Source organism: Euleptes europaea, chromosome 4 (assembly GCF_029931775.1).
Source record: "Euleptes europaea isolate rEulEur1 chromosome 4, rEulEur1.hap1, whole genome shotgun sequence".
Taxonomy (NCBI): domain Eukaryota; kingdom Metazoa; phylum Chordata; class Lepidosauria; order Squamata; family Sphaerodactylidae; genus Euleptes; species Euleptes europaea.
Window position 1 is genome coordinate 93,727,375 of NC_079315.1, and position 12,067 is coordinate 93,739,441.

General features: G+C 43.8%; 2 protein-coding genes across 2 annotated transcripts in view; one reads left to right on the forward strand and one right to left on the reverse strand.

Moving 5' to 3' along the window:
• Nucleotides 1–12,067, forward strand: part of SREK1IP1 (SREK1 interacting protein 1) — a 192,970-nt gene that overhangs the window by 45,105 nt on the left and 135,798 nt on the right. The window lies entirely within an intron of this gene.
• CWC27 (CWC27 spliceosome associated cyclophilin) overlaps nt 1–12,067 on the reverse strand; it is a 134,865-nt gene that overhangs the window by 751 nt on the left and 122,047 nt on the right. The gene's annotated exons all lie outside the window — the stretch shown is intronic.

Below are 12,067 nucleotides of genomic sequence, written 5' to 3' on the forward strand. Positions count from 1 at the left end.
GTTGGATACATGCCAGTGAGACTGGAAAACTGCTAGCAACTGAAAAGATTGGGGGGGGGGTTAGTGCAAATAAACAGCCGTGAAACTTAATTGTCGTTTCATCTGTGGGCTTATGAAAAGATAATAGGCATTCAGTGTTAGACCCGAGGTATAAATTAACAGCTAAACCTTTCCAAAAAAGCAGTACAATTAATTGGAATTGATATGGTAAGCCACCATACCTATGAATTAGAACGCCTGTCGGTAGCAACAGCTTAATTGATGTGACCTCAGTATGTGGCACCCAACCATGCTTGATGCCCCATATTTGTACCCCGATCCTTTCTGCACTTGTGACTCCCAGATTCATTTGCATCACACTGTGCCCTGGCTGCTCATGACAGGGCAAAATGCAAAACACATATTATAATGAAACCAGCTCTGATTGGCTGTAAGTATATCCGGTGGTTGAATTCTCATAATCTTCTGCCTCCCTTAAACTATATAAAAGTAGCTCCTCCCCAATACAATATTTCAGCTCTTCGGGTCAAGTTTGTCATGTGTGGGAAGGGAAGAAGAAGAAGAGTTGGTTTTTATAAGCTGCTTTTCTCTACCTTTAAGGAATCTCAAAGTGGCTTACAATCACCTTCCCTTCCCCTCCCCACAACAGACACTTTGTGAGGTAGGTGGGGCCGAGAGAGCTCTAAGAGGTCTGTGACTAGCCCAAGGTCACCCAGCAGGCTTCATGTGGAGGAGTGGGGAAACCTACCTGGTTCTCCAGATTACAGTCAACCGCTCTTAACCACTACACCACGCTGGCTCTCAAGCACAGCTAGTTTTTGACTCCCCAGGGCATGTATCTGAACTGCTTAAACACTCTTAACTTTGATTGATGCTATTAATTTTTTAGGTGAACATGCACAATACTTTTTTTTTCCTTCCTGCATTTAATCTTCATGTTTAGCTCTTTATTTTTAACTTGAACACTTAAAAAAAAGAGTTCTGGCTGGCTGTCAGAATCTGATGTCGCTGTGGATCATACCTCCTCTTAATCAGAAGAAAGCTTTCACTGACTGGAATTACTCCACGAGTTTGTTTCTAGCTTTCTAGGATAAGGACTAGGCTCCACCCCCCCTAAAAAAAAAAAAACCCCAGGAACTGTAACCTAAACAATTTAAAATCTAAGCCATATAAGTGTACTAGGTAGCACAGTATTTTATAGTTTCTTCACTATCATTCTTTTATATTGTTTTCTGAAATAAAATTACTTTTGTTTAATGCATCATTGTTATGCATTGCTTGTTCATAGGCATTTACTCAAAATTCTCCAGCTACTTGCAAATATGTGAAACAATACAGCTGACAGGCCAGAGAGCTCAACAACAAAAGGTGTGCATAGAGTTACTGCTGGTAAACCCCTATCAGCCTGGGGACTGGTGGGTATTCAGATTTAGCACCAGTCTAAATAGTCTACACTTTACAGTATTGGGAGCCACCACAAAGAGGCACCACAAGACATCAGGACTGAGAGCAAATCTCAGAAAATGGACATCCATTTATCAGCTAGGAATGCTTCTCATTTTACCCAATAGTTTTCAGCATGGATGGGTTAACTCTGAAAACTCTCACTGATGATACAAAGGATGAACTCTACAGGAAAACAGCCTTTACAGAATACAAGATTAAACACTAACAATCATTCCCAAGCCAGTTCTTTCTACCACTAATTAGCTAGCGTAACCATGTTTGTATTAGCTTCAATTATTCAAATTTCTAATGATATGAAGTCTGTCAACATGGGTGGGAGTCTAAACTATCTTGTTTGGCTGTAAGTGGCAGGAACGTCTGGTCTGGATCAACATATCAACTCTGGCCTTATTAGTAGGTGAAACTTGCACGTTAGGAAAATGTTTCTCGTTTTTACTTTCTCAAAATAATCCTTTAACCCTTCCCCCTTTGCACGAATGACCGATTAAAGAACGGTAAATCAGGAACTTCCCCCCAATGGCATATCAAACACTTTCCCACATCACAACAAGCTGCTTTGGTTGTGGTTTTGCTTGAAGCCTGTAGAAACAATCCTTTTCATCAAAGCTGTAACATTTAGATGTCTATTTCTAACCTCTGAAATGTGGATTTTTGCTTTTCTTTTTCTGCAGCTATCTATGAATTGATAAAGAGTTTTGAAAGATCATACGCTAGACACAAAAGCTATGTAACAGACATGGTCTTGGCAGAATAAGAGAAATATCATTATAATAAGATAACTGCTCATTCTTTGGGGATATAATCCTTCTTTGATACCTAGAATTTTGTGAACAGCCTGACTAGTGTTACTAACCAGTCTATGATTCTGGTCTAACAGATAACACAATGCAGGCACAAAGCATACTCTTCACACTATTACAACAGCAATGAAATAGTCGACTAGAATAACTATTATTTGAATTATTATATTACAAATCTACCTTGCACCAAACATCAAAGCCACATTTCAATGTGGCTTCAGGCTGGGGTTTGAGATGGAGAGGTAGCAGGAGAGTTGGGGAAGGAAGAAGAGCAGCAACAGGAGTGGCTGGGAAGGGAGATAAACTGAAGGCTGGTCCAGGAAGAAAGGAAAGGATGATAGAAAAGAAGGAAAGGAAAGGGGTGATAGAAAATGGTGATAAGGAGGTTGGAGGAAGGGTGTCAGGGAAAGTGATGATTGGCCTGGGGAGGGATGAAGTACTGGGAAGAGAGAGATAGTGAGGACTGCAAGTGGTATGGGTCCCCAGCTTCTCTAATATGGGTATGAGTATGGTATGGGTCCCCAGCTTCTTCATATATATATATATATATATATATATATATATATATGCCCTGACCTAGATGGCCCAGGCTAGCCTGATCTTGTCAGATTTCAGAAGCTAAGCAGGGTCAGCCCTGGTTAGTATTTGGAGACCACCAAGGAATTTGGAGACCACCACTCAAAAAAAAAAAAAAGGGGGGGAAGAAACAGGGAAGAATTTGCAACAATTAATGTACTGATTAACACATAGCACAGCTTGTGATCACATAAATGTCTTGTTTAACTGAAAACATAGTCTCGGTACAGTCAATTACAAAACGCTTCATCTGTTTTTCTCTCATGTTGGTTGAATAACTTTTTTGGGGATAACTGGGAGGGACCCAAAACAACAGTCTTATTGTGATTTCCAGCATAATAAATTCGTGACCCGTTTGCCTCAATAAATCACTAATTTTACTGAACTGAAAGCATGCCTAAATATTAGGATCTCCTATGAGAATACATATCCAGACTTGTTAAGAGAGTTGTTTCCAGTATATAATATCTTGAGAGTTTAGAATGTACCAGAAACATGAAGATGTATTTTGTCAATCACCTCTATCATTCAGCAACACAGTTCTTCATACTGTAATTGTGGCTATGATACGACGAATACATATGGGCTGGTAGAGCTCACTCTTATCCAGGAAACAGGCATATCAATGGAAAAAAAGATTGTGTGTACAGAGGTCACATGGATCCCGGAACATTTTAAGCCCCCATGGTGACTATTGCCAAAGGAAGTCAATGGCTCCAGTGCAGAAGCAGCTTGGCTGGAGTATGGGAGGCATTTCCCATACAGCTCAGAAGTATGTGAGTCCACAGTCAAAACTGAACCAGACAGTAAGATCAAAAGAGAAAGAGAAACAATAAAACCACTCAGAGAGCAGGAATGGGGGAACACAAAACACTTTTTTCAGAATTTGACCAATGAGTCACAGGAATCATGACAAGATGACAGAAACCAAAGTCTACGTTGGCCGCAGCCATTGGGTGAAGAGAGACACCGACTGAAACAGCATAGGATGTGCTTGTGCCTCCCTTAACAATTGCCCATGCCTTCTGTAGCTCATTCTTCCTTATGCTGTTGTAGAGTATTCCTCTCTGATCAAGGAGACACTAGGACAGAATGATAAAGAACTAGACATGGAATATTGATTCTTTATGATATTAAACACATGGTATAGACAGGGTTGCTTAAGACTTCATAGAAATCTGGGATGGATGTAACTGCTGGGGAGAAGTTTCAGGCCTGGGATTCCTCAGCGTAGTCATCACCTGAACTTAGCACTCTCTCGCTAATGCTCTTCTGGATTCTGCCTGAAAGCTAAAACATATATGGCATGACAGGATGGAAGAACCCAGCAATACCCAGTTTAGAAGAATGGCTAATGAAGCTACTAGAATTAGCAGAGATGGCAAAACTATCAGCGTTAATTAGGGGAAATCATATAAACAAATTGAAAACCCCTGATGGACTTCATACAGAAATCAGGAAAAAAATGACTTGATAATATGTGGATTTGAAGATTAAAAGAATAAGAATTTAAGAACAACAGAGGAACAGGGATAACTTATGATGACAAAGACAATAAGTAAGATACAGAGTACAAAAGGTAACTAGAGCGCTAGCCACTGAGACAGGGCTTGTCCGAGCACGCAAGAAACCCTCCCTCCTTGAAAAAGGGTGCCGTCTGCTGCCAAGAAGAGGTGCAGCCCCAGCCAACAAGCTGTTCTCCTGACACCACACAGAGCGTCTACTCACGAGGGACAAAAAATTTTTTTGCCCCATTTTCTATTTCGCATGCCCTGAAAGTATAGCAAAGCTGAAGGCACAGCCGCAAGTGTTGCTGAGACAAGCTGACACGTTCACCAAAAACAAAGGCTTGGTTAGAAACGTACCCTTTGGACGTTGCCAGGATAAACATCAGAGGGTAAATAGATCATGAAGAAAGCCTACAAATCACTTCCATATTTAAAATCAAATTAGTTTAGCATGATTAATCATACTGCAAAGTAGACCAAAGACATGACTATTGTAAATAATCACCACTGTATTTTATATGGTATGTCGGGTTCACCCTGTCAGTAGAGTTGAAAGAGGAAACAGCTGGCTTTTTAAACTTTCTGACGGCTGTTGCAGTTGCTTCCAAAATACATTAAAAGGATTTCCAAGCTCTGACTTTCACTCGTTAGGTACAGCCTAACTATGTTGCAGGTACTTTAATTTCTTTCACACCTAATGTTCTATCCCTATAATGTGCTACTTTCCTAAAAACTCCAAACATTACTGTCAACCTCAGCTTTATAAATCTATTCTTGCGATTAGGTCCCACTGATTTCAAAAGACCCTGTCTTTCTGAAACTACTGAGGAAAGAGAGGCAGCCTAAATCTCTAAGCTTTGGAAAAGGAACATTTCTAAGTGGGTCTATGTGTCACTAAGAGAACTTCAAGCACATTTACCTGCAATTCCCCACAGAAATCAATGGGACTTTGTTTCATGTGATGAGCGTCATCCAAACACACGCTCATACTAGCCCTATGCAAACTGGAGTGCATATATTTACTGTGGAACAGTTCCTACAGACGACATTTTTAAAATGTTAAAGGTAGCCCCCTGTGCAAGCATCGGGTCATTACTGACCCATGGGGTGATGTCATATCACGACGTTTACTAGGCAGACTACATTTATCATTGCCTTCCTCAGTCGTCCACACTTCACTCCCAGCAAGCTGGGTACTCATTTTACTGACCTCAGAAGGAGGGAAGGCTGAGTCAACCTTTAGCTGGCTACCTGAAACTGACTTCTGTCGAGATCGAACTCAGGTTGTGAGCAGAGCTTTGACTGCAGTACTTCAGCTTACCACTCTGTGCCACGGGAAGTTAAAAATTGCTTTGGGATACGGTGCATTCATGCCTCTAAACTGCGGTCTCGTGGGGACCACAGGGCTTGAATTGGGGCTGTGTGCATCTGCCACACATTTATTTATTTCTGTGCCATGAGGGCCGTTCAGAGGAGGGAATGGCAGGACATAAGAGTAGGAAAAATACTATAACCTAGAATCCTGTCAGTGCTGGGAAACACATGATCCCAGCAAGCCAATCCTGAATCAATGCGTACTGTAAAGCAACACTTCCCAAACTTTTTGGTATGGTGACCCACAAGTTCAACTTTACTAGGCACGATGATCCAGGGCTGGCCCAAGGCTTTTTTGCACTCTGGACAAACCATGACCAATCTAGTTCAGCATTCCATTTTCTACACTGGCTAACCAGATGTTTTTGAGAAACCAACAAACATCACACAATAAGCACAGCTGCCCCCACTATGAACCCCAAGTAAGTGGCATTCCAACATTCACAGCCTTTGCATATGGAGGTTACATTCCATCCTTTGACCACCTTTGAGCCAGCGTGGTGTTGTGGTTAAGAGCGGTGGCTTGGAGCGGTGGACGCTGATCTGGAGAACCGGGTTTGATTCTCCACTCCTCCACATGAGTGGCGGCTGCTAATCTTTTGAACTGGATTTGTTTCCCCACTCCTATACACGAAGCCAGCTGGGTGACCTTGGGCAAGTTACAGCTCTGATAGAGCTCTCTCAGCCTCACCTACCACACAGGGTGTCTGTTGTGGGGAGATGAAGGGAAGGTGATTGTAAGCCAGTTTGAGTCTCCCTTAAGTGGTAGAGAAAATTGGCATATAAAAACCAACTCTTCCTCCTCCTCTTCTTCTTCTTTCCTTCTCCATTACTCCCTGAAATCCCCCTCTAAGAGTCTAAGAAACTCCCTCTAGTAGCCATCAGCACACGTTTTACTTGATCAATGTGTATATGCAGGGAAGAAAAAAAATACCAATTAATGTATGACCTGTAAGATACTGTTTCCAGGGTCAGATCCTGGTTTCCAAAATACAAAAGAGAACCATGGACAAGGGTAGGGGCGGCTATTAAGGAGGGCTGGCCCACAACCCTCTTTCACAACCCACTTTTGGGTTTTAACCCACAGATTGGGAAACACTACCATGAAGCTGCTGCTCTCCCCTCACTGAAGCAGGCCACAAGAATATCCCTCTGTATCACAGACAGCTGTCCAGCTACTTGCCTTAGGTCCCTGATAGTACATACCTGAGCAGCTGATAGAATCACTGTGTTCAGGATTACGACAGCTATTTATACATAAAGGAAGCCCTCAAAATGTGCTTCTTGTTCTTAAGAGTCCATTCCTGAAGGGTGTGTGTGAAGCTCCTTAGGAGCCGGCATGACTCCGTGCTGGCATAGGTGCCCCCTTATCATGGAATAAGGTCGCACCTATGCCAGTGGGGGGCAAATCCACTGGCATCTGGGGGCCGCTGGCCCCTGTGGCCAGCACAACCATGCCAGCAGGGCTTTCCCAGAAGGGAAAGCTCACGCCGGCATAGGGAGGTTCCTGAGGGAGGGACTGCCATTAGGCAGCTTCCTCGCCCCTTTTGTCCAGGGAACGCCCTCTCATGCTGCGGTGGTGCTGTGCCACTTTTCTTGGTGGCGCAGCCCCATTGTAGGAAATGGAGGATCCCTCCCCCAGTCATCTATTTTTATGTTTTAAAAAGCCTTTTTTGCCTGTGCGGAGGCTGGGAAGCCTCTGAGGAGGTGGCGTGGCTGCGCTGTTCCCGGCTGCTGTGGATCTGCCCCCCCTCTCAGCTGTTATAATCTGCCTGTAAAAGGGGGGTATATAAGCGGGAAAATATTCCTTTAAATACTAATTGTCCCTGCCAATACTCTGAGTCATTGTATTTGAAAAGTTGAGCCACAAACAACAGAGAAAATGTTGCAACACCCTGTCTCCAGTTGCCCTACAACTGTGTAGCACACAAAACAGGCAGGACAGACAGGACAGATGAGAGTTCGCAGATCAAAGGCAACGGAGGTCTCCTTCCCCAAGAAAAGAAGTGTTAGCTGTTCTGGAAGAATGAACTCACTGGCACTCTTTCATTTCCAACAGAGAAGCGGGTGGCACAGGAAGAGGAGAGACAGATGAGAAACAGAAGAGGCCCCAAAGAAAAATAAATTGAGGAAGGAGTGTAAAGAAAGAAAAGACTAGAAGGTAGAGAGAGAGACACACACAGAGAGAGAGAGAGATCAAGCAAGCAAACACAAATAAAATAAGAACAGAAAACAAAGGAAAATAAATTATTCGAGGTAGGTAAAATGTGAAACCTAAAAGTAAATGAAGAATCTAACCTGATCCTATCCAGAGTCAGGCATGCCAAGGCCTTTTGATTTTATTGGCTTAGGCATGTTCAACTCTCCATAGCTTAGGATGTAAATAGAACACAATCACAAAAATCAGCCTTCTCAATCCCAAAATTTATTGTCAATTAACTTATCTACACTGTTCACAACTAAAACAAAAACAGGCTCCTTTCTGTTGAATAAATCAGTAGGCTTAGATTGAACTCCTGCAAACAAACAAACAAACAAACAAACAAACAAACAAACAAACAAACAAACAAGTCTATCACTATTATTTTGGCTACTTCTGAGCACAGCTGCTTCATACGGCAAAGAAATCCAATAGGTTGGCGCTACATCAGGTGTTTTTGACACAGATCCTGATCCAGGTCCTTTTTGCCTCTTGCTTTGTTCAGGGCTCATGGAATTGCCAGTAAAATACTAGGGTGAAATTCGGCAAGGTAATTGTTATATCACAGGTTCACAGTCCCCGTGCTCCCTCCACTCAGTTTCAGCTGGACTTGCATGAGCCTCGCTGAACGGAATGAAGGTTCTGCAGCAGCAATATGCAAACGGCCTGCATCTGTAATCGCCAGTCTTAAAAGTGTATTTTAAAAGCCTAGTGGGAGCTGCTAATTAATCACAAAACAGGGACGCTTTGGTTCAAATCCAAAACTGCGATAAAAAGGTTAATTAGTAGGAGCAATGCAAGAAAGACAGATGTACCATCTCCAAAATCCAAACACTAAAGCTAATTGCTAAAGAGAATTCATAAACAAATCTCTTGAGGTCAAAATGAGGGCCCTGCAAGGTAACAAAGCCTCTTTAACTCTGAAGCCACTGAAGTGGATAAACAAATTCTTGATTTAAGAAAACGTACTAGAATATTTCACTGTAGTTGCTGTTAGGCTAGAAGGGACGTAAAACATCATAACCCCTGGAAAAACTCATTTCTTCCTATCCCCTATCAGACTCCCACAGACTGAAATGAAGAAAAAAGAAAACCCACTTACCACTGACATTGGCCGTTTATGCACGGGAGGTTTTGCCTTGGATTTGCCGCTCTCTAGATGCACATTTCCCCCATCCGAATTCTCAAAACTCTGCATGGGGGCTTATTGTTGAGTTTTGAGAACGTGGATGGGGAAAATGTGCATCTACAGAGCGACAAATCCAAGGCAAAACCTCCCGTGCGTAAATGGCCATTGTTTTGTGCTATCAGCTGAGTTCAGGAGCATCCGGTAAGTAATCAGCATATAAGATGAGAAGGGGGAAATTCAAGATGGCCTGGGTGGTTTCCAATTAATTAACAAAAAAAACTAACCATGGCCAGCCTCAGAAAACGGTGTGTGATCGCAGTCTGACTTCCCCTGAAGCAGGTCCCATCCCACCCCCATCTCTTCTTGAGTGTCCCCACTGCACAGGAAGTAAGTCATGTTGATCACTGGAAACACAACGTGCTTTACATGAGAGTTAGCATTGGGTACTAAGCATCTTGCACCTTGTTCACAGCCTAGTTAACTACCTGACCCCTGGTCCCATTTCCTTTCAAGCCAGAAACTCTATGGATTTTGAACAATCAAGTCTTTGGAAGACTTGGGCCAGAAGGATTGTTCAGTAGGGGTTCCACTTCCCTCCCTTCTTTTTTGACTACATTTGTCAAGTTCGAAAGCTCAGTAAGTGCAACAAGGAGAATCACTACAAAAACACTTATAAAAATAGAGGCAGCTCCATATACTGTATTTACTCAAAAAAAAGACAACCCTGAATATCAGACAGCCCTCCTAAAAAGAGGTTACATATAAAAGCAGATGACCCTGCATTTAAAACTACAAAAGGCAAGTACCGTATAAGCCGACCCGAGTATAAGCCAACCCCCCCAAATTTGAGGCCAGAAAAGGGAATTTCTTATTGACCCGCGTATAAGCCGAGGGTCAATAAGAAATTCCCTTTACCGGCAATGCTGTGCTCTAAAATGGCGGCTGCCATTTTAGAGCGCAGGGATGGTCTCGCCCCTGCCCCAGGTCGCCCTCCCCCCGGCCTCCCGGGCCCTCCCGACCCACCCCAAACCACCCCGACCCCAGTGCCATCCAAGGGGGGGAGGGGGAAGATCCCCTGAACCCCCTACTCACCGGGAGACGCGGCGAATCGTCGTCGTCTTGCCGGCCCAGGAAGGCTGCTGCCGGCTGCTGGGAGCGGCCCGGGCGCGGCAGCGGCGGAGGCGCGGCCTGGAGGGGCCTGGAGGGGCCTGTTGCCAGCCCAAGAAGGCTGCTGCCGGCTGCTGGGAGCGGCCTGGGCGCGGCGCGGCCTGGAGGGGCCTCTTGCCAGCCCAGGAAGGCTGCTGCCGGCCGGGGAAAGGTGTGCGGGCCCGGCGGCGATGGCGGCGGTGACAGCGGTAAGTTCCCCCCTCCCCCCCTCCACCGTATTGACCCGCGTATAAGCCGAGGCCGGCTTTTTCAGCCCTTTTTTTGGGCTGAAAAACTCGGCTTATACGCTAGTATATACGGTATAAAGTTATTATTACATAGTAATTAATATAAAATAAATAATATAGACTACAGAAGAAAATAATCACTTTACTTTTTGCACCTCTTTGTATTATAACTGTTCACAAGTAGTAATTGATCACAGTGTTTCAAATTTTAAAAGGCAAGACACTGCTTTTTTACCCCCACTCCCCATAAAGGTTGCCAGCCCCCAGTGACAAGGGCAGTGGAAGAAAAATAAAATAGGGATCGCAGGAGAGGTGGTGGGATAAAAATGAAATAAAAAAATGGCTATCAGTGTGACATCACTTCTGGGAAAACCTGGAAGTAACATCATATCTCTCCAGGAATTGGCCCAAACTCTGTGGTAAAACCATAAAGTTTTTGGTGATTCCTACAGAGGACTGACATCCAAGGTTTTCTCATGGCTGTCAGCCACCCGCCCCATGTCCCTGCCCCCCCCCAGTCTCTGGCTGATTACCTCCCCCCCAAAAAAAGTCTAACTACTAAACAAAGGTTCATATACATAAACTACCTGGTAGTGCGATCCTAAACAGAACTACACCCTTATAAATCAATTGACATCAATGAGCTTAGAAGGGCATAACTCTCCTTCGGAATGCACTGTTAACACCTCCTCACACACAATGCTTCTTTAGGCTAGAAAGTCACACTTTTCTAACAGAAGATGTTATATCTTCCAATTCAGCAGGATGTTTAAAACTAACTACTTGCCTTATCCTTCCTTAGCTAAAATGTCCACAAACTCATAACAGCTATAGCTAATGCTGTGCTAAACAGCTTTTCTGAGTTTCTGGGGGGAAAGAGAGCAGAACTACTAGGCAACTTTGGCCTGAAGCACAGGGGAAGAAGCTAAAGCTGGTGTGGAGTACTATTCTGAGCCAGAAACATGGGTTAGCAGAGGAGCAAATCCACCACCACAGTTCCTACCACTTCTTACCATTTGACAGGCAAGGAACTGCAGTTATTAAATCTAGCCTGTGAGGCTACCTGACTCCTCCTCTACCCCTTGAAACACATCACAGCTTGCAAGGTGGAATTTGTAAAAGCAGCTCACTTTCATTGCCACTCTTCTCTTACTGGATGAGTTGGCATGCTTTCTCCAAAGCTCTTCCCGTGTGCACAGTGAATCCCCTCTCACACTCAGCAAATCTGTATACCCGTGGAAGACGACTCCTCCCTTTTAGGAAGCCAAAAAGGTTAAAAATGTTGTCTTCATTTTGAGTAAACATGGTATAAATAGAAAGAAATACTAAAGAACTCACCTGAAAATATAAGCAGAGAATGAACTGATACTAATTTCCATTCTCAAAATAAATAAATCATGGATCTGGACTAAATTTTCTGCTCATGGAAGGGAATTTCCATATAATTTCTGCCTATTACATCTCCCTGATGCACACCCCTGACATGCTTCTTGTGCCATTCCTGAGGGTCCAATATCCCCCCACCCCAGGAGAAACATTTCAGGGAGATTAACTGGTTGCAGCGGGAGAGAGGGGGGCAGGAAATGTCTGTTCCACCGACAGACATACCATTGGTGAGC